The sequence below is a fragment of the Phascolarctos cinereus genome, unplaced genomic scaffold (genome assembly GCF_003287225.1).
Source record: "Phascolarctos cinereus isolate Bilbo 61053 unplaced genomic scaffold, phaCin_HiC Scaffold_8;HRSCAF=390, whole genome shotgun sequence".
In the NCBI taxonomy this organism is placed as follows: Eukaryota; Metazoa; Chordata; class Mammalia; order Diprotodontia; family Phascolarctidae; genus Phascolarctos; species Phascolarctos cinereus.
In genome coordinates this window covers 18,681,279-18,705,312 of record NW_027556291.1, presented here as the reverse complement: position 1 = coordinate 18,705,312, position 24,034 = coordinate 18,681,279, and the positions used below count along the sequence as shown (strand labels likewise).

The window sequence follows — 24,034 nt, the reverse complement described above, 5'->3', positions numbered from 1 at the left end:
ACACATATATACACGTGCATACGTGTACATATAAAGGATTGTTAGCTTTGGTAGATCACCGTCAGATATTTTAGGCATCTTGTTATTTTGAATGGGACTTCCCCTTTAATTGTTGCTTCCAGGATTTTGTTACTACTATACAGAAATGCTGTTAATTTCTGTGAGTTTGCTTTGCAGCCTGTATCTTTACTGAAGCTTTTAATTATCTCCGTTTCTTTGATTCCCTAGAATTGTTCAAGTATAACATCATGTCATTAGCACATAGGAATAATTTGGTCTCCCCTTCTCCTTTCTTCCTGGTTTTAATTTTTTAGCGTATATTTTCTGAACGCAACTGCTAGCATTTTTGTAACTGTGTCAAATAATACCAGGGAAAGAGGACATCTTTACTTCATTCCTGTATTTACTGGGAAAGATGCTAGTGCGTCTTTGTTGCACATAATACTAGCTTTTGATTTTTGATTGATACTTCATATCGTATTAAGAAACGAACCCTTTATGCCTGTGTTTTATGGAGGTTTGTCTTTTTTTGGGCATTGATGAGTGTTATACTTTGTCAAAAGCATTTTTTTGTTCTAGTGTTATACTGAGGTGGTTTTGAATTTTTTTTTTGTTTTATGTGAGTATGTTCATTGTTTCCCTAATGGTGAATCTTCCTTGCTTCCTTAAGGAAAAAATCTAAATAGATCATAGTGAGTGATTTTGGGGGATAATTTTTTTATGATTTTTTTTTGCCAGAATTTCATTTTGAAATTTTGAATCAGTATTCAATAATGATTTTTTTGGGTTCTCTTTCTTTGTTTTTGCTTTCCTGGATTAGTTATTAAGATTATATTGATCTCCTAAGAATAATTTGGTAGAATGCCCTTTTCATTTTTTGAGAATATCTTGTCTCGTAAATGTATTAATTTTTCCTTAAGTGTTAGATAAATGATTGAATTTTCCTGTAACCAGCTAACCCCCTTGAGAAAACTGCCTGCAATCGGTCATTCCACTTCCTCACGTCTTCCTCTTTTTTCATCCCTTTTGTAAGATGGCTTCTGAAATCATCATTCAATTGAAATTGTGTTTTCCAAAATTACCAATAATCTCTTATTTTCCAAAATCTAAGGTACTATGCAATCAAGGCAGTGCATTGAAATGCCCCCTCCCCCTTTTTTTAAAAAAGAAAAAAAAAGAAAGAAAGAAATGATGTCGTGTGTTTTTTAACCATCCCCCTTTTGCAGTATGGTTCACTGCCAGGGATTTAATTCAGAATCACGCCACTGCACAGGAATAAATTATATTGAAATTGTAGGAAACTAACGCGAGATCAGCCCTCAGACGGGGGGCGGAGGTTTTCCTGTGAGATCAGCCTACGAGCTGGGGGCGGAGATTCTTCTTGCTCTGTTGCGGGGTGCTGCGGCAGGAGTTTCGGGGTGCCACAGAGGAAGAAAACGGAGAGGGACGTGCGCGGGCGGGTGTGGCAGCAACAGGAGACCGATTCAGCAGCTGATGCGGGCTGGCCACATTGTAAGACCTTAAAGATGCCCATCCTCTGTATGGATGCGCTGGGGGGGTGGGGTGCGGGTGAGGTGACCGGGCCCCAGGAGCTGTATTGAGAGGGAGCTAGAGGGATGCGGGATGGCCCCGCCCCAGGCCTGATTTTCCTTTGTTTGTTTCTTAATTCTATTCCCGCAAACGATATATTGGCCAGATTTGATGTTAGTCTTCATGCACCCCTGGGGTCCGCCCTGCCCAGGCCTTGTTAGATGTCCCTTGGATGGCGGCCTGAGGCCACAATGGGAGCCGCCCAGGAGAGAGGGAGGGCCCAAGCCTGTGCTTAGACTCTGGTTTTTCTTTAACTGGAGGAAGAAGCCTAATCCGCTTCCTTCTAAATGCAGAAGCGCTATGAATTGGGGCCCGATTGCAAAAATCTACCCCTTAGACTAAAGCTAAATTTTGTTGTGGTAATGTGGATTATCATAGCATAAATATAATTGGTGGGTTCTTTTGTCTCTTTTTTAGAAATTAATCCGTATCCCCATCCATTGAGCAAATTAAAAAAAAAGATTCAATACAATGGGGGATAATCAGTCAACATTATTTAAGCTCCTACTGTGTGCCAGGCACAGTGCCAAGCGCAGGAGCACAAAATAAGGGAATAAGCCTTTCTGTAGAGCCTACTACGTGCCAGGCACTCTGCTAATTGCTGGGGACATAAAAATAAGGGAAGAAGATGAACCTTTATGTAGAACCTCTTATGCGGCAGGCACTGAGGTAAAAAAAAAAAAGGGAAGGGAATAAGCATTTCTATAGAGGCTGCTATTTGAAAGGCCCTGTGCTAATTGCTGGGGATACAAAAATAAGGGAAGAGGATAAGGATTTCTATAGAGCCTACTGTGTGCCAGGCACTGTGCTAATTGCTGGGAATAGAAAAATAAGGGAAGAAGGTAAACATTTGTATAGAGCCTCATATGTGCCAGGCACTGAGGTAAAAAAAAAAAGGGATAAGGATTTCTATAGAACCTGCTGTGTGAAAGGCACTGGGGATATAAAAATAAGGGGATAAGGATTTCTGTAGAACCTACTGTGTGCCAGGCACTGTGTTAATTGCTGGGGATATAAAAATAAGGGAAGAAGATGAATATGTAGAGCCTCATATGTGCCAGGCACTGAGGTAAAAAAAAAAAAAGGGAAGGGAATAAGGATTTCTATAGAGGCTGCTGTTTGAAAGGACCTGTATTAATGGCTGGGGATACAAAAATAAGGGAGGAGGATAAGGATTTCTATAGAGCCTACTGTGTGAAAGGCACTGGAGTAATTGCTGGGGATATAAAAATAAGGGAAGAAGATGAGTATTTATGTAGAGCCTCATATGTGCCAGGTACTGTGCTATTTGCTGGGGATAAAAAAAAATAAGGGAAGAAGGTAAACATTTATATAGAGCCTCATATGTGTCAGGCACTGAGGTAAAAAAAAAAGGGAAAGGAATAAGCATTTCTATAGAGCCTACTGTGTGAAAGGCACTGGGGTAATGGCTGGGGATACAAAAATAAGGGGATAAAGATTTCTGTAGAGCCTACTAAGTGCCAGGCACTGTGTTAATTGCTGGGGTTATAAAAATAAGGGGGTAAGGATTTCTATAGAACCTACTGTGTGAAAGGCACTGGAATAATTGCTGGGGATATAAAAATAAGGGAAGAAGATGAACATTTATATAGAGCCTCATGTGTGCCAGGCACTGAGGTTAAAAAAAAAAAGGGAGGGGTTAAGGATTTCTATAGAGCCTACTGTGTGAAAGGCACTGGGGTAATTGCTGGGGATATAAAAATAAGGGAAGGGGATAAGGATTTCTGTAGAACCTACTGTGTGCCAGGCACTGTGTTAATTGCTGGGGATATAAAAATAAGGGAAGAAGATGAGTATGTAGAGCCTCATACGTGCCAGGCACTGAGGTAAAAAAAAAAAAGGGAGGGGTTAAGGATTTCTGTAGAGCCTACTGTATGAAAGGCCCTGTGCTATTGCTGGGGATGCAAAAATAAAGAAAGGGGATAAGGCTGTCTATAGAGCCTACTATGTGCTGGGCATTGTGCTAGTTGCTGGGGCTAAAAAAATAAGGGAAGAAGATAAACATTTATATAGAGCCTCATATGTGCCAGGCACTGAGGTTAAAAAAAAAAACAGGGGGGGGAAGGGAATAAGGATTTCTATAGAGCCTACTGTGTGAAAGGCACTGGGTTAATAGCTGGGGATACAAAAATAAGGGGATAAGGATTTCTATAGAACCTACTATGTGCCAGGCACTGTGTTAATTGCTGGGGATGTAAAAATAAGGGAAGAAGATGAATATGTAGAGCCTCATATGTGCCAGGCACTGAGGTAAAAAAAAAAAAGGGAGGAGTTAAGGATTTCTATAGAGCCTACTGTATGCAAGGCCCTGGGGTAATTGCTGGGGATGCAAAAATAAAGGAAGGGGATAAAGCTTTCTATAGAGGCTACTAAGTGCCAGGCACTGTGTTAATTGCTGGGGATATAAAAATAAGGGAAGAAGATAAACATTTATATAGAGCCTCATATGTGCCAGGCACCGAGGTAAAAAAAAAAGGGAAAGGAATAAGCATTTCTATAGAGCCTACTGTGTGAAAGGCACTGGGGTAATGGCTAGGGATACAAAAATAAGGGGATAAGGATTTCTGTAAAGCCTACTAAGTGCCAGGCACTGTGTTAATTGCTGGGGATATAAAAATAAGGGGATAAGGATTTCTATAGAACCTACTGTGTAAAAGGCACTGGAGTAATTGCTGGGGATATAAAAATAAGGGAAGAAGATGAACATTTATATAGAGCCTCATATGTGCCAGGCACTGAGGTTAAAAAAAAAAGGGAGGGGTTAAGGATTTCTATAGAGCCTGCTGCGTGAAAGGCACTGGGGTAATTGCTGGGGATACAAAAATAAGGGGATAAGGATTTCTGTAGAACCTACTGTGTGCCAGGCACTGTGTTAATTGCTGGGGATATAAAAATAAGGGAAGAAGATGAATATGTAGAGCCTCATATGTGTCAGGCAGAGATTAAAAAAAAGGGAGGGGTTAAGGATTTCTATAGAGCCTACTATATGAAAGGCCCTGTGCTAATTGCTGGGGATGCAAAAATAAAGGAAGGGGTAAGGCTTTCTATAGAGCCTACTATGTGCCAGGCATTGTGCTAATTGCTGGGGATAAAAAAATAAGGGAAGAAGATAAACATTTATATAGAGCCTCATGTGCCAGGCACTGATGTTAAAAAAAAAAAGGGGAGGGAAGGGAATAAGGATTTCTATAGAGCCTACTGTGTGAAAGGCACTGGGTTAATAGCTGGGAATACAAAAATAAGGGGATAAGGATTTCTATAGAACCTACTATGTGCCAGGCCCTGTGCTAATTGCTGGGGATGCAAAAATAAAGGAAGGGGATAAGGCTTTCTATAGAGCCTACTATGTGCCAGGTACTGGGATAATGGCTGGGGATACAAAAAAAGGGGATAAGGATTTCTGTAGGACCTACTGTGTGAAAGGCACTGGAGTAATTGCTGGGGATACAAAAATAAGGGAAGGGGATAAGGCTTTCTATAGAGCCTACTATGTGCCAGGCACTGCGTTAATTGCTGGGGATATAAAAATAAGGGAAGAAGATGAATATGTAGAGCCTCATATGTGCCAGGTGCTGAGGTAAAAAAAAAAAAAGGGAAAGGAATAAGCATTTCTATAGAGCCTACTGTGTGAAAGGCACTGGGGTAATGGCTGGGGATACAAAAATAAGGGGATAAAGATTTCTATAGAGCCTACTATGTGCCAGGCATTGTGCTAATTGCTGGGGATAAAAAAATAAGGGAAGAAGATAAACATTTATATAGAGCCTCATATGTGCCAGGCACTGAGGTTAAAAAAAAAAGGGAAAGGAATAAGCATTTCTATAGAGCCTACTGTGTGAAAGGCACTGGGGTAATGGCTGGGGATACAAAAATAAGGGAAGAAGATGAACATTTATATAGAGCCTCATATGTGCCAGGCACTGAGGTTAAAAAAAAAAAAGGGAAAGGAATAAGCATTTCTATAGAGCCTACTGTGTGAAAGGCACTGTGGTAATGGCTAGGGATACAAAAATAAGGGGAATAGATTTCTGTAAAGCCTACTAAGTGCCAGGCACTATGTTAATTGCTGGGGATATAAAAATAAGGGGATAAAGATTTCTATAGAACCTACTGTGTGAAAGGCACTGGAGTGATTGCTGGGGATATAAAAATAAGGGAAGAAGATGAACATTTATATAGAGCCTCATATGTGCCAGGCACTGAGGTTAAAAAAAAAAAGGGAAAGGAATAAGCATTTCTATAGAGCCTACTGTGTGAAAGGCACTGGGGTAATGGCTGGGGATACAAAAATGAGGGGATAAGGATTTCTATAGAACCTACTGTGTGCCAGGCACTGTGTTAATTGCTGGGATATAAAAATAAGGGAAGAAGACGAATATGTGGAGCCTCATATGTGCCAGGCACTGAGGTAAAAAAAAAAAAAGGGAGGGGTTAAGGATTTCTATAGAGCCTACTGTATGAAAGGCCCTGTGCTAATTGCTGGGGATGCAAAAATAAAGGAAGGGGATAAGGCTTTCTATAGAGCCTAATAAGTGCCAGGCACTGTGTTAATTGCTGGGGATATAAAAATAAGGGAAGAAGATGAACATTTATGTAGAGCCTCATATGTGCCAGGCACTGAGGTAGGAAAAAAAAAGGAAGGGGATAAGGATTTTTATAGAGCCTACTAAGTGCCAGGCACTGGGGTAATGGCTGGGGATACAAAAATAGGGGATAAGGAGTTCTATAGAACCTATTGTGTGAAAGGCACTGAAGTAATTGTTGGGGATATAAAAATAAGGGAAGAAGATGAACATTTATATAGAGCCTCATATGTGCCAGGCACTGAGGTAAAAAAAAAAAAAAGAAGGGAGGGGATAAGGATTTCTATAGAGCCTACTGTGTGAAAGGCACTGGGGTAAGTGCTGGGGATACAAAAATAAGGGGATAGGGATTTCTACAGAACCTACTATGTGCCAGGCACTGTGTTAATTGCTGGGGATATAAAAATAAGGGAAGAAGATGAGTATGTAGAGCCTCATATGTGCCAGGCGCTGAGGTAAAAAAAAAAAAAAGGGAAGAGGATAAGGATTTCTATAGAGCCTACTGTATGAAAGGCCCTGGGGTAATTGCTGGGGATTAAAAATAAGGGAAGGGGATAAGGATTTCTGTAGAGCTTACTAAGTGCCAGGCACTGTGCTAATTGCTGGGGATAAAAAAATAAGAAGATAAACATTTATATGGAATCTCATATGTGCCAGGCACCATGCCAATCACTGGGGATTCAAAATTAGGGAAAGGGGATAAACAGTTCCATAGAACCTACTATGTGAAAGGCACTGGGGTAAAAGAAATAAAGGAGTAAACATTTCTACAGAGCCTACTATGTGATGCCCCTGCTAAGTGCTGGGGATACAAAAATAAGGGAAGAAGATGAGCATTTATGTAGAGCCTCATATGTGCCAGACACTGAGGTAAAAAAAATGAAAAGGGCATAAACATTTCTATAGAGCCTACTGTGTGAGAGGTACTGTGCTAATTGCTGGGAATACGAGAATAAGGGAAGGGAATAAGCATTTCTCTAGAGCCTACTGTGTGAAGTGTTGGGGTACAAAAATAAGGAAAGGGGATACACATTTCTATAGAGCCTCCTAGGTACAAGGCACTGGGCTAATTGCTGAGGCTGGCTACAAAAATAAGCAAGGGGATAAGCATTTCTATAGAGCCTACTATATGCTAAATAACTGAGGTAAAAAAAAAAATGGAAGGGAATAAGCATTTTATTTTGCTTTTTTTGGTGAGGCAGTTGGGGTTAAGTGACTTGCCCAGAGTCACACGGCTATTGTCAGATATCTGAGGGGGAATAAACATTTCTATAGTGCCTACTAGGTGCCAGGCGCTGTGCTAAGTGCTTTCTACAAATATTATCTCATTTTATCATAGCTGCATTGTCTATGACTATGCAAAAAACAAATTTTTACAAATGACAAATAAACAAATAGCTGCTAAATTTATGACTAGCAGAACAAATTCCCACATCGGCCGTGTCTGAAAATGTATCTTTCTCCATTTTAATTTTTTCACCTCTGTTGAGCAGGCGAGTGGTGTGTTTCTTCTTTCATCCTTTTTGGACCAGTGGCTTTTCCTTACAGTGATCAAAGTTCTAAAGTCTTTCAAAGTTGTTTTTCTCTATAATGTTGTTTGTGTGTGTGTGTGTATGTATGTATTTCTGGTTCTGCTCATTTGGTCTGCATCTGTTCATAGAGGTCTGTAACAAGTATGCTTGGTCAAGCGAAGGGCAGCTGGGTGGCGCAGTGGATAGAGCACTTGACCTGGAGTCCGGAATACCTGACTATTTTCTAGCTTTGTGACCCTGGGCAAGTTAGTTAACCTTCTTCATTGTCTGTTTCCTGCTAGTAAAATAGCACTTACATCCCTGGGTTATCATGAGGATCCTTTGAGAGAATATTTGTAAAGTGTGTAGGGTAGCACCTGTTACAGATTGGTTGCTTAATAAATGCTTGTTCCTTTCCTTTCCAATTTTATCACTTGTTGTTTAGTTGTTTTTTGGTTATGTCTGAATCTTTGTGACCCCATTTAGGAGCTTCTTAGTAAAAACTGCTGGAATGATTTGTCATTTCCTTCTCTAGCTCATTTTACAGATGAAGAAACTGAGGCAAACAGGATTAAATGATTTGGACAGGGTCACACAGGTAGTAAGTGTTTGAGGCCAGATTTGAACTCAGGAAGATAAATCTTCCGGACTCCTGGCCCAGTGAGCTTATCTACTGCAGCGCCACCTAGCTGCTGTTATAATTTATTATGGCACAATAATATTCTTTTTCTTTTTCTGGTTAGGCAGTGGGTTAAGTAACTTGCCCAGCGTCACATAGCTAGTAAGTGTTATGTGTCTGAGGTCACATTTGAACTCAGGTCCTTCTGACTCTAGGGCCAGTGCTCTATCCACTGCGCCCCCCTAGCTGCCCCAACACAATAATATTCTATTACAATTCGCCTACCACAATTTGTTTAGCTATTCCCCAATAGGGCATCTTCTTAGTTTCCAATTTTTGCTTACTATGACAAGAGCTCATATAAATATTTTTTATATATAGATCCATTTCCTCTTTCTTTGATTTCTTTGGGAGTGTGGGCCTAGTAGTGGTATAATTTGTTCAAAGGGTGTTCCTCTTCCTTCCTTTGATTTCTTTAGGGGTATGGGCCTACTGACAGTATATCTGGGTCGCAGGGTATGCACAGTTTCAAAACTTTTGAGGGATAGTTCTAAGATGTATGCTTTTATTATTTTTTTTAAAAGTCTGGTGTCCAGTGTTGAAATAGATTGTTTTCATCCAAGGCCTTTATCTCTCAGAACAGAAAATGGTAGAGCTATAAATGAAAAGTATTCTGTGTTCTCATAGTGAAAATTATTTTAATTCATGTGACTGCATTACCTAATTCCTCAGACGCGTACACAAATACACACAAATGATTTAGTTTAATAATAAAATAAGATTGTAAAATTATTGGCCATGATTCTTTTCCAAGGAGCTTATTAGGCTATGTGGTAGAAGCAGCAAAGCCAATTCCATTTAATGTAATTGTAATTAAAAATTAATTAGTTAATTAATTCATTGTTCTAGAGCTGTGCTAAAATCACTTCCAAATTACTGCATTAAAATATGTCTTAATGAGAACATTTCAGATTTTGATAGGGCTATGAAGTTATCCAATATATGGTCCATACACGGAGATGCACATTGACTCTCCTTTTTTTTTTTTTAATAGAAAAGTGTCCACCTACAAATTCATTGTTTGAAAAGTAGCTCACTGATTGCTATCTCTGGCTATTGAATAATGAAATCATTGTAATAACAGCCCACGTTAATAAAGCATTTTAGAATTTCCAAAGCACTTTTCTCTCAATAAACTGTGATGTTAGGAGTATCATTACCACCTCCATTTTATGGATGAAGAAGCTGACAAAGGTAGGAAAAGCTACTGTGATTTTGTGAAATGTGTAGATAAGTTTTTATGCAACAGATACTTCCCAACAAACCTCCAAATAACCTCCTCCGCCATGCACCCAAAGTAATTGTCCCAAAGCATTTATTCATTAAAATAATGTGTTTTTAAACTTTGATAGTAGTGTATTGACATTGACTATTGTAATTGAAAAGTTTTGTTGTTTCTGCATGTTGACTTTCTGTTGTTGCATTAATCATCTTTTTTTCTCCCTCTTCATAACTTCATACTTATCTTTTTTCCTAATCATTTATATTTGTTCTCTCAAAGTTATTTGCCTTTCCAGTGTATACATTGTATTGTATTGTATACATTGTTCTCCTGATTCTGCTCACTTCACTTAGATAGCAGCTCATACAAATCTTCCCAAGTTTCTCTGAAACCATCATTTTTAATGGCACAATAGTATCCAATTTCATTGATAAACCATAATTTGTGCAGCAATTCTCCAATTAATGCCCCCCTAACCAGTTTCTAGTTCTTTGCTACCACAGAAAGCTGCTGTAAATAATTTTGACCATAGCCGGTCTTTTTCTCTTTGATGTCCTTGGGGTAAGGTAGTAGCAATTGTGGTGTCAAAGACTAAACACAGTAGTGACTGTTACACACAATAGTCAAAGACTACATACAATAGTGACTGTTATAAGCCAGGAAGCTGGTGGAACTTGGAAGGTGTGAGTTGAATACTCTCTCTTCTCATAATGTTATCTGGCACTATTGTGAGCGAGGAGTTATAATGCAGATCTGGGGCAGCTACATGACCCAGCTGTTAGGGCAAAAAAACAGTTTTGAGAATTTTGGCAAGGACCTCCTGAGCCTTCCCACAACTTTCCTATTGACTGCTTTTTAGCCTTTTCTATTTGTTTTTATTCCCTGGACTGCTCTTTGTTTTGAGAACTGCTTCTGCTTGAGGTTATTGCAATATATTTTTAGTAAGAGGACTCTTATTTGTTTAAATCCTCAGGCTATCAGTTGCATTGCGCCATAGGAGTGATATCCACCTGGATAATCGTCGTCTTTATTTGATTTCCTTGGAGAGTAGGCCAGGTAGGTATCACTGGGTCAAAGGGTTTGGTGACATTTTGGGCATAGTTCCAAATGGATTTCTAGAATGGCTGAACCATTTCACAAGTCCACTAGCCTTACATTGGTGCTCCTGTTTTCCCATAGCCTATCCAACATTTGTCATTATCCTAACCCTTTTTTTGGTCATCTTTGTCAATCTGATGAGTGTAAGGTAGAATCTCAGAGGTGCTTTGATTTGCATTTCTCTATTTACTAGTGATTGGAAGCATTTTTAAAATTTTTGATAACTTGCATTTCTTCCTTTCAGATCTGCCTGTTCATGTCCTTTGACCATTTATCTCTAAATTTGAATCAGTTTCTTGTATATCTTGGACACAAGACCTTTATCAGAGAAATATGATGCAAAGTGTTTTTTTTTCTACAGTTGCCTGTGTTTTTCTTCTAATTTGAACTGCGTTGATTTTGTTCATACAAAACCTCCTTATTTTTATGTGAGTAGAACTGTCTTTTTATCTTCCGTGATCCTCTCTTTCCTTTGTTTGTTCATGAACTCTTCCCCTAGTCATACATTTGAAAATTAATTTCTCCCTTGTTCCTCTAATTTATTTATGATGTCCCTCTTTATGGCTAAGTCATATTTCCATTTGAAGATTATCTTGGTGTATGTTGTGAGATGTTAGTCCATATCTAATTTCTTCCAGAATGCTTTCCAGTTTTCCCAGCAGTTTTTGTTCAATTTTTTGGGTCTTGACCCTGGTAGCTGAGGATCTTTGGGTACATTGAAAACTGTGCTATTGTGTTCATTTGGTTCTGTATGTAATATATGTGATATGTTCCATTGTTCAACCTCTGTATTTTTAACCAGCACCAGACTATTTTGATGATTACTGCTTTGTAGTATAGTTTTAGATCTGGTAGTGCTTTTTTCATCCCTTCCCCCATTATTTCCCTTGAGGTTTTTGACCTTTTGTTTCTCCAGATGAATTTAATTATTATATTTTATTATTCATTATTATATTTTCTAGCTGTAACCCTTTCTAGTAATCCTTGGGCAGTTTGATGGCCATGTCACCAAATAAGTAAAGTGATTTAGATAGTATTGTTGTTTTTATGACTTATCCATCACCAATGAATATTTCTCCAGTTTTTTAGGTGTATATTTCAATAAAGAATGTTTTATAGTTGCATTCATCCAGTTCCTGTATTGGTCTTGGTAGATAGACTCCCACGTCTTTTATATATTCTGTAGTTATTTTAAATAACATTTATTTTTCTTTTGCCAGAGTTTTGTTAATATATAGAAATGCTGATGACTTACGTAGATTTATTTCTATTCTGTAACTTTGCTAAAATTGTTAAGTGTTCAAATTAATTTTAGTTGACTCTTTATTAGTGGTGTGCAGCTGAAATGGAAATGGGGCCCATAAAGTGTACAAAAGGATCCCTGTGGGCCATGTATTGTCTTAGAAAACCACTTATTAATGCTATCTGTGGTCTACTGCTTATTTGTATATTGTGTTAAATATTTTAATTGTATTTTAATCTGGTTCAGGTTGCACCCAGGAGTGTTGAGACTGGGCTGCATGTTTGACACCTTTGTTCAGGACTGATCATTGTATGATCTTCAGAAATTAATTATTTCTTTCTTCTTTGCCTGTGTTTATGCCTTTGATTTTTTTTCTTGCCTTATAGCTATAGTTAGCATTTCCAGCGCTGTGCTGTATAGTGGTGGTGATAAAGGGTATCCTTCCTTGGTTTACCCGTGATATTTTTGGAAAGTCCTCCAACCTTTATACACTGAATACAGTATTTTTCATTTTTGGTAGACACTACAGACTGATGAGGAAACATCCATTTTATTCATATGCTTTGCTTTGGTTTTGGGTTTTTTTTCTTTTCTTTTTTCTTTTTGGAGGCAGTTGGGGTTAAGTTACCTGCGCAGAGTCACATAGCTAGGAAGTGTCTGAGGCCAGATTTGAACTTGGGTCTTCCTGACTCCAGGTCAGGTGCTCAATCTACTGTACTACCTAGCCACCTTTGTATGGATCTTTGTCAAAAGCCTTTTCAACATCTATTGATATAGGGGTAGCTAGGTGGCGCAGTGGACAGAGCACTGGCTCTGGACTCAGGGGGACTTGAGTTCAAATTCAGCCACCGACACTTGACACTTACTGGCTGTGTGACCCTGGGCAGGTCACTTAAGCCCATTGTCTAGCAAAGAACAAAAAATCTATTGATATAATCTTCATTCTTGTTTTAAAAAGTACAGTCTATTATATTTATTGTTTTCCTTATGTTGAACTAACTCTGCATTCCTGGTATAATCCAGTCTCGTCATAGTGTCTTTTTAATATGTTCATATAGCCAGCCTATTTTCTAATATTCTGTTTAATATTTTTACATCGATGTTTGTGAAGGATATTGGCCTATAATTTTATTTCATTGCTTTGCCTCTCCTTGGTTTAAGCATCAAGATCATATTTGTATCATAGAAAGTTTGGAAGGATCTCCTTCTCTGTTTTTACAAATAGCTTATATAACGTTGGAATTAATTGTTCTTTGAATATTTGATGGAAATAGATGGGGATAAAAGCCCATGGATTGTCCTATACTCAGTGCTAGTCTGGTGTGGATTGGGCCTTTGGGTCACTCACTATTGGGTTTTGGTGCTAGTCTGCCTTGCCCTGATCAACCTTATCTATTACTACAGACATGTGAGTAGGGTCCTTGTGTTGCCCACGTTGGACCTCTCTATTTTTTTCCCCTTTCCACCTAAGCTAGATTACCCTGTTCTGTGATTCTGTGGGATTCTAAGTCTTTTGCCCTGATCAGGATGGAGAAGTTTATAGCTGATTTTTTTTATCATTATTTTTTTATCTTTATTTTTATATTTTCTTTATTTTAAGGTGCAATCTCCTTCTAGTATATATATATATATTTTTAGTAATATTGTGTTGTTCTGAAGGATTTGGGACCTTCCCAGGCCTAACATGGCATCACCTTCCCACAATGTCTTGTATACTGTCAATACTGGTGCCTCCTCTCTGCCCACCTCTAGTCAGTAGCTACAGACTCCATGTCATCTCTTCTCTTTGGCTCATGCAGTTCCCAAATGAGTCATGTGATGTGAATCCTAGTGTACACATACTTCTTTCAAATGGCCTCTTGTCTGTCAAGAGGAAACAATACTGTCTATCTAAGACTTTATGTCCCAGAAACTTATGCAACCAGATGCTGGAGACTTTTTCCTGCTTACAGAAAACTTGGCTCCAGTTCCTTGATCTAGAGGTTCATTCAACATCTTCCAAGGAATAGTGAATGGATGATCATGATGTATGTATGGATGGGAAATACCTTGATGCAAAAGTGTCTGGAAGGCAGCATTTTGTTCTATTAAATCAAATGCATTTTTATGATTAGCATAATGGGGTTTTATATTCTCAGCTTCTTTCAGTTAACTGTGAAATGGTAAAGGTTTGGTCCATTTTTGAATATTGTTTGTGGTGGGTAAAAGACGAAATGACTGAGAAAACCAAACTCTGATCTTTTGAGCATATTGATTTATTAAGCACCGCATGCCAGTTGCCTAACAGATCAGGACCATACCTTTTCAGCTTAGGGCTGGACCTCAAATGCAGGGGGATGTGGACTTTTATACATTAAAAACAATTAATCAAATAAGGCCAATTAATTAAAAGGAAACAACACAACATTAGGTAACCTAATGTCTAATTGGAGGAAAGATTAGGAACTTTTCAAGTTGGGAGGGGGAGAATGAACAGGTACAATTCCCTGAATTCAGAAAAAGATGTCCTACTCCCCAACCATGTGTACATAAACAAAGGAACATGGAAACAATCACTAACTGATTCATATGGGTCCAGTTTTCAGATAAGACATATGGGTTACTTGAGATGTAAGATTGTCAGAAAACTCCCTGCATCAGTCTCTGCATCTGACCGAGTTTCTGGTCAGCATAACCAAGGTTCTTGGTTAAGGGTCTCTAAGCAGCAGGAGAGGTGATCCAGTTTCCCAGTCACGCTGGGCGAGGTTCAAAGAATGCAATAAGGTTTTCTCCCAATGCCCAGAATTGAATAAACTTTTCTCACAAGACAGAATTTGGATTAGACCCATAATTGAATAGAAAGAGAACTGAGCTAGCTCCAGAATTCAGTCACAAGATGGAGTCAGTATAGTTCATTCAATTCCCACACATAACCACTTGCTGTTCTAATCCCCTTAATTTTCTCACGCTTATGAAAGGTTGCTTGTTCTCTACTAAGACCATCATCAAGGAGGTCCTCACTCTGAATAAATGATTATCGTTAAGATTTTGTACAGATGGGAGAGTAGGCCTCTAGATCAATATTCATTGATATTCTCTCAGTCACCATTTTTGGAGATATTTCCTATACCTTTTGTATCACCCCTTCCCCTAGATCCCATGTCTGTCAACCCTTCAGTCCCCTCACAATTTGTGTTCCTTCCAGTATGGAGCTTCTCTTTCTCTACTTGGTCCAATCCTGTCTTTACCTGCCTTGTTTTCTTTTGTTTTCTTTCTGCTTCCTCCACAAGCACCTCAGGGATTGTGATGGTTGAAACATGGTGTTTCCACTCTCCCTGATAGAGAAAACACCTTGTTGAAATGTCTTCTGCCAGTCTTTTTCGTTCTTCTGTTTGTAGTCCTTCATTTTCATTCTTTTGTTTTAATCGAGTGTTGTCTTTGGTAATCATTAGCAGCCGTCTCTCCGGCAAGGAAATCAGGCGTTTGCTGACTAAAGTACTTGTTTTTTCCATTACCCTGCATTGATTAAACTTCTGGATGAAGTTATTTTAGTCAGTGTCTATCATTTTTGTTGTTTATTTTTTACTTTTTTCTTTTTCAATTACTTATTTAAATAATACAGGTTAGAGTTTTATTGGTATACTGTATATTTTTCTTTTTATTAGTCTTCCTGCTTTTATTTTTTTTTACTAATTCCACTTTTGGCTCTGATAAAAAACTGCCTGATTCTACTCAGGCAGCAGACTCAGAGGTAAATGCCCCAACAGTAACTTTTTTTCTCGTTTGCTAAAATATAATGTATTTTGTTCTTTATGGTGCTGATGATGGCCAGTGCTTGCCATTTTTTTTTTTACAAAGTATTGTATTCACATATAGAGATGTGAGGCTTCTGCTCAATCTACATGTCTGTAACCTATCTCATTTGTTTTTCTAGAATCATACTGTCCCATGGATTTCTCCTGCCCTCCCCTTTTCCCATTTTTGTGTTGAATTCATTAAATATCAGACTGCAGGTTGATTTGATCTATAGTGTCTTAGCAAATTCTTTATAGAATTTCTTGACATCTTCAGAAACTAATGTTGGTATATAAACTAATTTTATATATATATATATATGTGTATATATATATATATATATATATATATATATATATATATATATATTTGCAAACACTTAAAAATTGCGATACATGATAACCAAATCTCCCATGAAATAATGTTGCCTCTCAGTTTTCAATACAATTTGCATTAGAAAGTCCTGTTTCTTTCTTTCTTTTTTTTTTTTTAGGAGTACCAGTGAGCCATCTTTCCATTTGGCTGCAGATTTCTTCTGTTTTCATTTATAGTGAGAATGCCAAGATTAATATGATTTAACTCTTCCAGGCATATACACACGCACACACACCACACACACAACACACACACACACACACACACACATTCTTTAGTCATTGGACCAGTATCTCACATTTAGAGAACAGTCAAATTGAAATGCATTGATGGTCTAAAAACTGTGTGATTCTTAACAGCTTCTCCCTCCTTTTTGGCTGTTTGGTTCTGTCACTGGCACTGGAGAAGCAGAAGGGGACTGCACAGGACTGAGAACCTTTTAAATTTCTCTTTGCATCATAGATTGCCATGGCCAGCATGGCCAGCCTCCTGGGAATAGCTAGGCCTGTCTTTGGAAAGCAGAGGCTCTGTTACAGGTGCCTTGCTAGAAACCTTTCCAGCTTGGCAGAACTCTCCAGTTCTTGTGCTGTGTTGGCATAGTGTTTGACTTTAACCCTACACCCCAGTGCTGAACCCTAACCCTCAAATTAGAGAACCATGTAAAGGCCATTTTTTATAGCTTCTGTATATGTTTATAAGTGTACCTGTTGTCTCCTCTACTAGAAAGTAAGGTCTTTGAAGGCTTGAAGGTCCTTGAAAGAACTCTTTCACTAGTCTTTGTTTTCCCAACAAAGCACAGCCCCCGGCACATAATTGTAATAAGTGCAGCTAGGTGGCACTGCAGTGGATAGAGCTCTGGGCCTAGAGTCAGGAAGAGCTGAATTCAAATTTGGCTTCAGACGCTTAGTAACTGTGTGACCCTGGGCAAGTCACTTAGCCCTGTTTGCCTCACTTCCTCATCTGTATAATGAACTGGAGAAAGAAATGGCAAACCATTCCAGTGTCTTTGCCAAGAAGACCCCAAATGGGGTCACCGAGAGTCAGACAAGTGAAAAATGACTAGACAGCAGCAACAACAAATATTTAATGAATGTTTGTTGATCAGTGCCATTATGAGGTTAGTGGAGGAGGTTGACCCTCAACCCAAAAAATTCTGGGTCACAGACAGTGGTGTCACAAAAGGAATTAGACACATTTCATCTTCTCACATGGCTAGTGAGTTTAAACTGGCTAGAGGTGGGCGTACTGGATTTCTTCATTGAAGAATATATTATGTAGGTTTTAATACCGTGAAATTTTAAGATAACAAAAACAGTTTGAATTTTCATTTTTTTGAAAGCCATTCTCCAAGTACAAAACCTTAAATTTTCCTCTAGATTCAGCTTCAATGGTAAGAAGGTTTTAACATGTATTTTTTTGAAGTCTGCTACTTCTAAGACCTCCCTAAACACTTCACAGTCAGAGTCAATAATAAGAAAAAGATAAAAGGCAGGTTTTAACGTAAGATTCCAAGTGGCAAAGCGAGCTCAACATTCCAGGTGTTTGAGAGTGGATGAGGTAGCCGCTGTGCCCAAGGCATCAAGAGTATCGTTTTTGATCTCTGGGAGTCCAAAGGAGGCAGCCTCCACAGCTGCCTCTCACCCAAAGCCTTCTTAGTGAAAAGCAGAGAATCCCCTGAGCACAGGCTTTTTGGAGAACTCAGGCATACTTTGTCTTTGGAAGAAAAGATTGTGATGCTCACACATGACACTCGATCCTCCTGCACCCCAAACCCCCAAAGTGTTGCAAGTTAAAAGTTCACTAAATAGAACTACCAGGATCTGAGATTTGCTCTCTAAAATTATCACCTCTAGAGATTTCAGCCTTAACCTGTCAGAAGACTTTAAAAACCCCAAACCTCTAGAAAAGCCTTTTCTTCTTAGTGTTTGTGGAATAGCAATAACTGTGTGATGAGACACCCCCTTTTTCTTTTGCCCAATTACTTAGTGGTTTTTTCAACTCCCTAGGATGTCGTCTGCAGGATACAGTAGGATAATAAAGAATTCATTAGATTTGAAAGAAAAGCAAGTTTGACAGTTACCCAAAAATTAGAATAAAATTTCTATCCAATTTATTTTCATGCCAAAAAAATATTTAGGGAGGACAAAGATGGAGGTATTTTAAAACGCAAAATATGCTCCTCTTAGAAGAGAGGTGGAAAGGCTAATAGGGCTGAATGTTTTATGTGTTGTCAGATATGGTATTTGCATATCAGGTGGTTGTTGTTAAAATGGAGAGTTCCTTTTCTAGGGGAAGGGAAGTAAGAGGGCATGATTAGAAATCATTGTGATATTTAGAAAAAGCCCACAAAGCATCAATAAACCTTATTTAAAAAGAGAGTAATACAAACTGGCTTGGGGAACTTGAAAGAACAATATAAAGAAATTATTTCATTGACCAGAATCTTGTTAATAAAAGAATTAAAAAAAAATAGAAGCCCTTTTGAAGCTTTTTGGACTCAGAAAGGAAAATGAAAAGGAAATATTACCTACTACTGGTAGAATTTGAAGGGTGTCCAACGGACCCAATGCTCTACTGCCTAGTATCTTTGTTTATTATTCATGCTGGTTTTTTTTTTCTGGGTGTGTCAAAATTGGGAAATAAACTGTAGCTCTGGCAACAACTTATATGGAATTATTTTTCATTGACTCTTTCATTGTTCTCTAGATTGACTACCATAGCATCTTTAAAAAGCACTAATTTTGTTTCCTCTTTGCCTGTGTTTATTTCCTAGATTTTTCCACCACTGCTGGGTCAAAGTTGGAGTCACTAGAAGAGGAGGGAGGTGAATTTAGAAGAGGTGCAGAGTTTGAAGTAGGTTTGTTGTTTTAAAAAAAAAGTGTCAGAAATTTGGACTGGATAGAACAATGGAATTGCCAGCATTAGGTTCAGGAAAAGGAGACAGGTCAGAAAGACCTCTGTTTCTTTCTTTCCTCCCATTGTGCCTGTGTTAGGGTTGGCTGTTCTGTATTTGACAGCTGAAGATGGTCAACATGGGATGAGACATTTTTAAAGTATCCCAAATCAATCCTCTTACCATTTGACCCCTCTTTAGATTTTGATATTGTCTTCTAAACCCTAGGTGTACATGTGCCCCCAAGGCCCTGTCCTGTACCCTCTTCTGTCTCTGCTTTTCTCCCTTGGTGATCTCATCAGCTCTCATGGGTTCAATGATCACCTCTATTTAGATGACTTCCAAATATATATGAACTAGAGTGATAGTGTGTGGGATGAATATTTGGATTGGCCTAGGAAAAATGATCATACCCCCCCACCCCACCCCGACCCATGAGTCTTTTCTAAAATAGCAGAACTGTGCAAAGCTGGGAGAAATTTAATCAGATACATTTTTACCTCAAGGACCAGGGCATAGCATTTTAACACTTACTTTTGGTGGGGTAATCTGATTGATTTCTTTAGTCAGCCCCACCCTTACAATTCTATAAGGATGAGCAAGTAAGATACACTAAGTGGAGCTGAGAAGAGATCATTCCAGCTCCCTGGGACAGAGTGCTTGGGGGTGGGGGTGGTGGTGAAGAGAGCACTTTGACTTTGGCCTGCCCTGGCTGGAAGAGGAACTTGCAAGTTTTGAAAGGTCCACAAGGTTTGGGGCTTCAAATTTCCCAGCAGCATCCTAGCATCATCCTGGGAGCCAAGGAAAGGTTGGGTGCTGGTGCTTAACAGAGAGCCTGGCAAAGAAGCCAGCATTTGCCCAGGAGGAACTTGTTGAACCCTTGTGAAGGGTGCAGCCAGGAGCTGTAAGTTATGCCTTTGTCAGCTGTCTTCCCTAAGCTTGATTCACTTTCCCCTCAACTCTGCATGTACATATAGTACTCAGGGAGAGCATTTCACAGACTTTTGGGGAAATGTTTTGAATCAGTCATGCTACTTCAGTAAATCCCTTTCTAAAAGTCAGACTGACTAAATGTTTTTCCAGTCAATGATCATGGTGAGCAGCACACAGATGGGCACTTGAGACCTATACAGCATTAGAAAGACCCACTGTCCCCCAGTCTCCTGAGGGCTACTCTTTATGTCTGCACTCTGAGAAGACACAGCTAGCTCTTCTCCAGTGCCCACTTCATCAGGGCAAGCAAGGGTTGGGATAATTGCTTCAGACCACGGGTCACCAAATTTTTATGAGAATGGATTGTGCAATTATAGAAAGTATCCTTGAAAATCTTAAGAAGGAAACAGGTAGCAGGCCACATCTTTATAGTAACGTAATGGACTATGTTTAAAAATGACAAGAGGCCACATAGCATTTTTTGTTTATTGATTGCAACAGAGGTTTGACTTGATAGAGTGAAATGCAGCCTTAAAGACTCCATATGCTAATATCCTAAAAGATTCTTTGATAGATGTGATTACAGAAACAGCTTTGGTCCATTATCTTGGGATTATCAACGTCTATCAAGGCATTAACAGGGAGATGAACACTTGTCAAAGGCATTTGTTTGCTCTTGTTAGAGATAATGTCAGAAATGTAAACTGAAGAGCTATTTCCCCATACTTGGGCAGTAATTCAGATGCTCTTGATGACATAGGACATTATGCTAATGACATCAATTCTCAGTGAGATCCCCAGCCATTCAAGAGAGAATGGCCTCCCATTCTTCCTAAGGAAAAAGAAACAAGTAGATGAAGAATGTATATTGATTGGGGAAATTATGCATCATTTTGAATAATCCCAAGCTATGACCTGCTGCAAATGCCCATCTTTTTACTGTGAATAGTCTTCCAGATATACCGCAGTGGCTGGGAATCATGGAACACAGTCTTAGCAGGATAAAAATGGGAGGTGATGCAAAGGGCAATGGGAAGACGCTTGGTGGGTGTAAGTCAGTTGCAGCATCCTACCACCAATGATCCTCTGTGGAGGAAAGATATAAACCAGAATTGAGACAGTATGAGAAGGCCTGGATGGGGTGCCATCTATACTTGCGAAGGAAGTTCCCATGCTGATGAGATTATAGATCCATCGATTAAAATAAGTAATCTACCACCTTTTGCACATGCATCTTTGCATCTTAGTGCAAATTCATGAACTATATTTCTAGAGGAGTGTTATAGAGAGATTAGTAGTTCCTTTTTTACAAAAAGAAAGTACTAAGAGATGGTTACAACCTATGATTATGATCTAACAATGTTAATAGAACTTCATATCAGAACATATCTTTAGTAGAAAGTGACAGGTGTACATGCAAATGATGTGTATAGTCATGGATAATTATTAGAAGCTGACAGTATAACTGTCACATTGGATATAGTTAAGGGGAACAGAAAACTTTAGTCATAATTATCATTTATAATTATTAATTTTCATTTAAATAAAATCTACAGTTAAACTCAGAACAATTAGCAGGTCATAAAAGAGAAAAATACATTGGCATTTAGCAGAATGGAAGACATAAAAAGGAAGCGAATCATAGCACAGAGCTGTAATCTGTGCTACCAAAAGGACAGAATTTTTAATACACTAAAGCATTTTAATGATATATTTTTTAACTAATCTCAAAAGTAGACATTTGACTTCATGGCTGCTAGTAAAAGGGTTTGTGGTGAAATCTCTAGGATCTATCATACTTTAGCCTAAAGAAATGAAAGATTTGACATCTTTAAGAATTCATTTAAAACAAGATTGTTTTAAAGAGAAACAAAGGTATATTTTACCATCTTTAATGCAAATGAACAAATGAGCACAGGCTACTTTCAGAGTCAGAGCATTGCGAACTCAACGCATTTAGATCTCATTGTGAACCGAAATAGACAACAATGTCATTTTCATCATGCTTCAATAAAGCAGGTGGCCATAATTTCGTCGGTGTGGCGTGGCACTGGAGTATGGCTCCTTGATCACTTTATGGACGGTTTCTGAAAGCTGCTGTGGCCAAAACAGGCCTCTGTCTGCAGGCCACCTGGTGACAGGCATCTCCAGACTTAGTGAGGTTGGCTGTCAGAGAAAGGGTGGTCATTCTGTCCCTGGTGCCATTCAGGACGCCTCTCCAGCTCAGGCAGCGGTGTCGCCACTGAGGTTGCACCCAAAGGCAAGGCCTTCAGCAATTCACTGGGATCTCTGTGCCCTGGTTCACTGTGTCTTCTGTGGTACAGTGATTTGCATAATCTGACATTTGCTTTAGCCAGTCTGTCCCAGAGGTGGCCACTGTGGGTGATACAAGGATGTGAATAAAAATTAAATTCTAAAACAAATACATTTAAATAGGGTGGGCAACATAATGTTGTGTAATGTCTGTTGAGTTTCAAGTCCCAAGGACACGGGTTCAAATCCTGTCTCTGCTGCTTAATAGCTGTGCAACATCACTGAGCCTCAGGTTCATATATATGACATGGAGCTAATGTTTGCACAACCAACCAAGAGTGTTGTTGGGAAGAAAGTGCTTTGTAAAGCCTGAAGTGCTAGTGAAGTGGGGATTTCTTATCATTGGGTTATACTGAATTTGGGCTATTGGATTCAGTTCTGGGCATCACGTTTTAGGAAGGTCATTGATAAGTTTGAAAACAGTCAGGAAAAGGATAACCAGAAGGGGACCAGGCCTTAGCCAGAATCAGTTGAAGGAACTGCATATGTTCCAACTGGAAAAGTGAAGACATGATGGGGGTGGGGTGAGCAGGTATGATGCCTCCCTTCCAGTATTTGAAGAAGGAGTAGACCTGCTTGGCTCCAGAGGGCAGAACTTGAAGCCATGGAGAGAAGTTACAAAGAGGCAACTATAGGCATTGGGTAAGGAAAAAACAATCTTTCCCACAGTTACAGCAATTGCAACATGGAATGAGCTGCCTTAGGAAGTGGTGGCTTCTACATCATTGTAGGTATTGAGGTAACCATTTGTGAGGTTGGACTAGATGACCCCTAAAGTCTCTTCCAACTAGGAGAGTTGGTGATTCTCTGAAATTGGACAGAATCGTTTATTTCAATCATACTTATGGATGGCTTCATTATCAACCAATTGCAATCAACTGGCAGAAAGATCCAAGAGTCTAGGGCATATCGGTATCCTCTGGACCCAGTGTCCCTGGACTTAGACCCTCTGCAGTCAACAGATGGAAAAAGGCATTCGATGTCAGGCAGAGGAGCTTGTATTTTATTCTAGAGGCAATAGGGAGCCACTGTAGATTCCTGAAAGAAATCATAGAGAGAGGAGAGATGAGAACCCGGTTAGAGCTTTAGGGCCCATATTGGAGGGCAGAATACACATGATGATCTAAGGAAGGAAGTATGCAGTAGTGGATAGAGAGCTAGAGGGGGGAATCACAAAGACCTGGACTCAGTTCCCACCTCATGCAGTAGCTGTGCGACCTCAGGCAAGTCACTTCACTGCTCAGTGACTCAGTTTCCTCATCTCAGAAATGGGGTTCATATTAACTCTAGCACTTAGCTCACAGGATTCTCTTGAGGACCAGATGAAGTAATGTGTGTAAAGTCAATCTAAATGTAGGTGGTTATCATCATCACCAGTGATGGAGACCAAGAAGGAGGAGTCCTACAGGTAGGAGGAAACCAGGAGAGATCATCGTTAGGAAAGCACAGAGATTTTCAGAAGGAGGGGGCAAACAGCGTCGAATGTAGCAGAGAAGTCGAGAAGGATGAGGCCTGGCGATGGGCCAGCAGGTTTAGCAATTCAGAGATGACACAAATGTGACTTCTTATCAGTGCTCTGTGGTTTGCAAGATACCTACATTGTCTCATTTGAGTCTCATCACCACCCTGTGAGGTAGGAACTATCATTATCCTTGTTTTACAGATGAGGAAACATGAGGTTCAGAGAAGTTGCGATTTTCTTAGGGTGACACAGGTAGAAAGTATCTTAGGAAGAATTTGAACCTAGGTCTTCCTGACTTGCAGTCTGGCCTTGCAATCTGTCACATGCTACACTGTCT

General features: G+C 39.2%; 1 long non-coding RNA gene across 1 annotated transcript in view; it reads left to right on the top strand.

Moving 5' to 3' along the window:
* The first annotated feature begins 1,333 nt into the window (after positions 1-1,333).
* Positions 1,334-24,034, top strand: part of LOC110198659 (uncharacterized) — a 34,275-nt gene continuing 11,574 nt past the window's right edge. The window contains exons 1-3 of the long non-coding RNA XR_013483719.1: positions 1,334-1,512; positions 10,580-10,662; positions 18,870-18,949. This is a non-coding gene — a long non-coding RNA (uncharacterized LOC110198659). The remainder of the gene's footprint in view (positions 1,513-10,579; positions 10,663-18,869; positions 18,950-24,034) is intronic.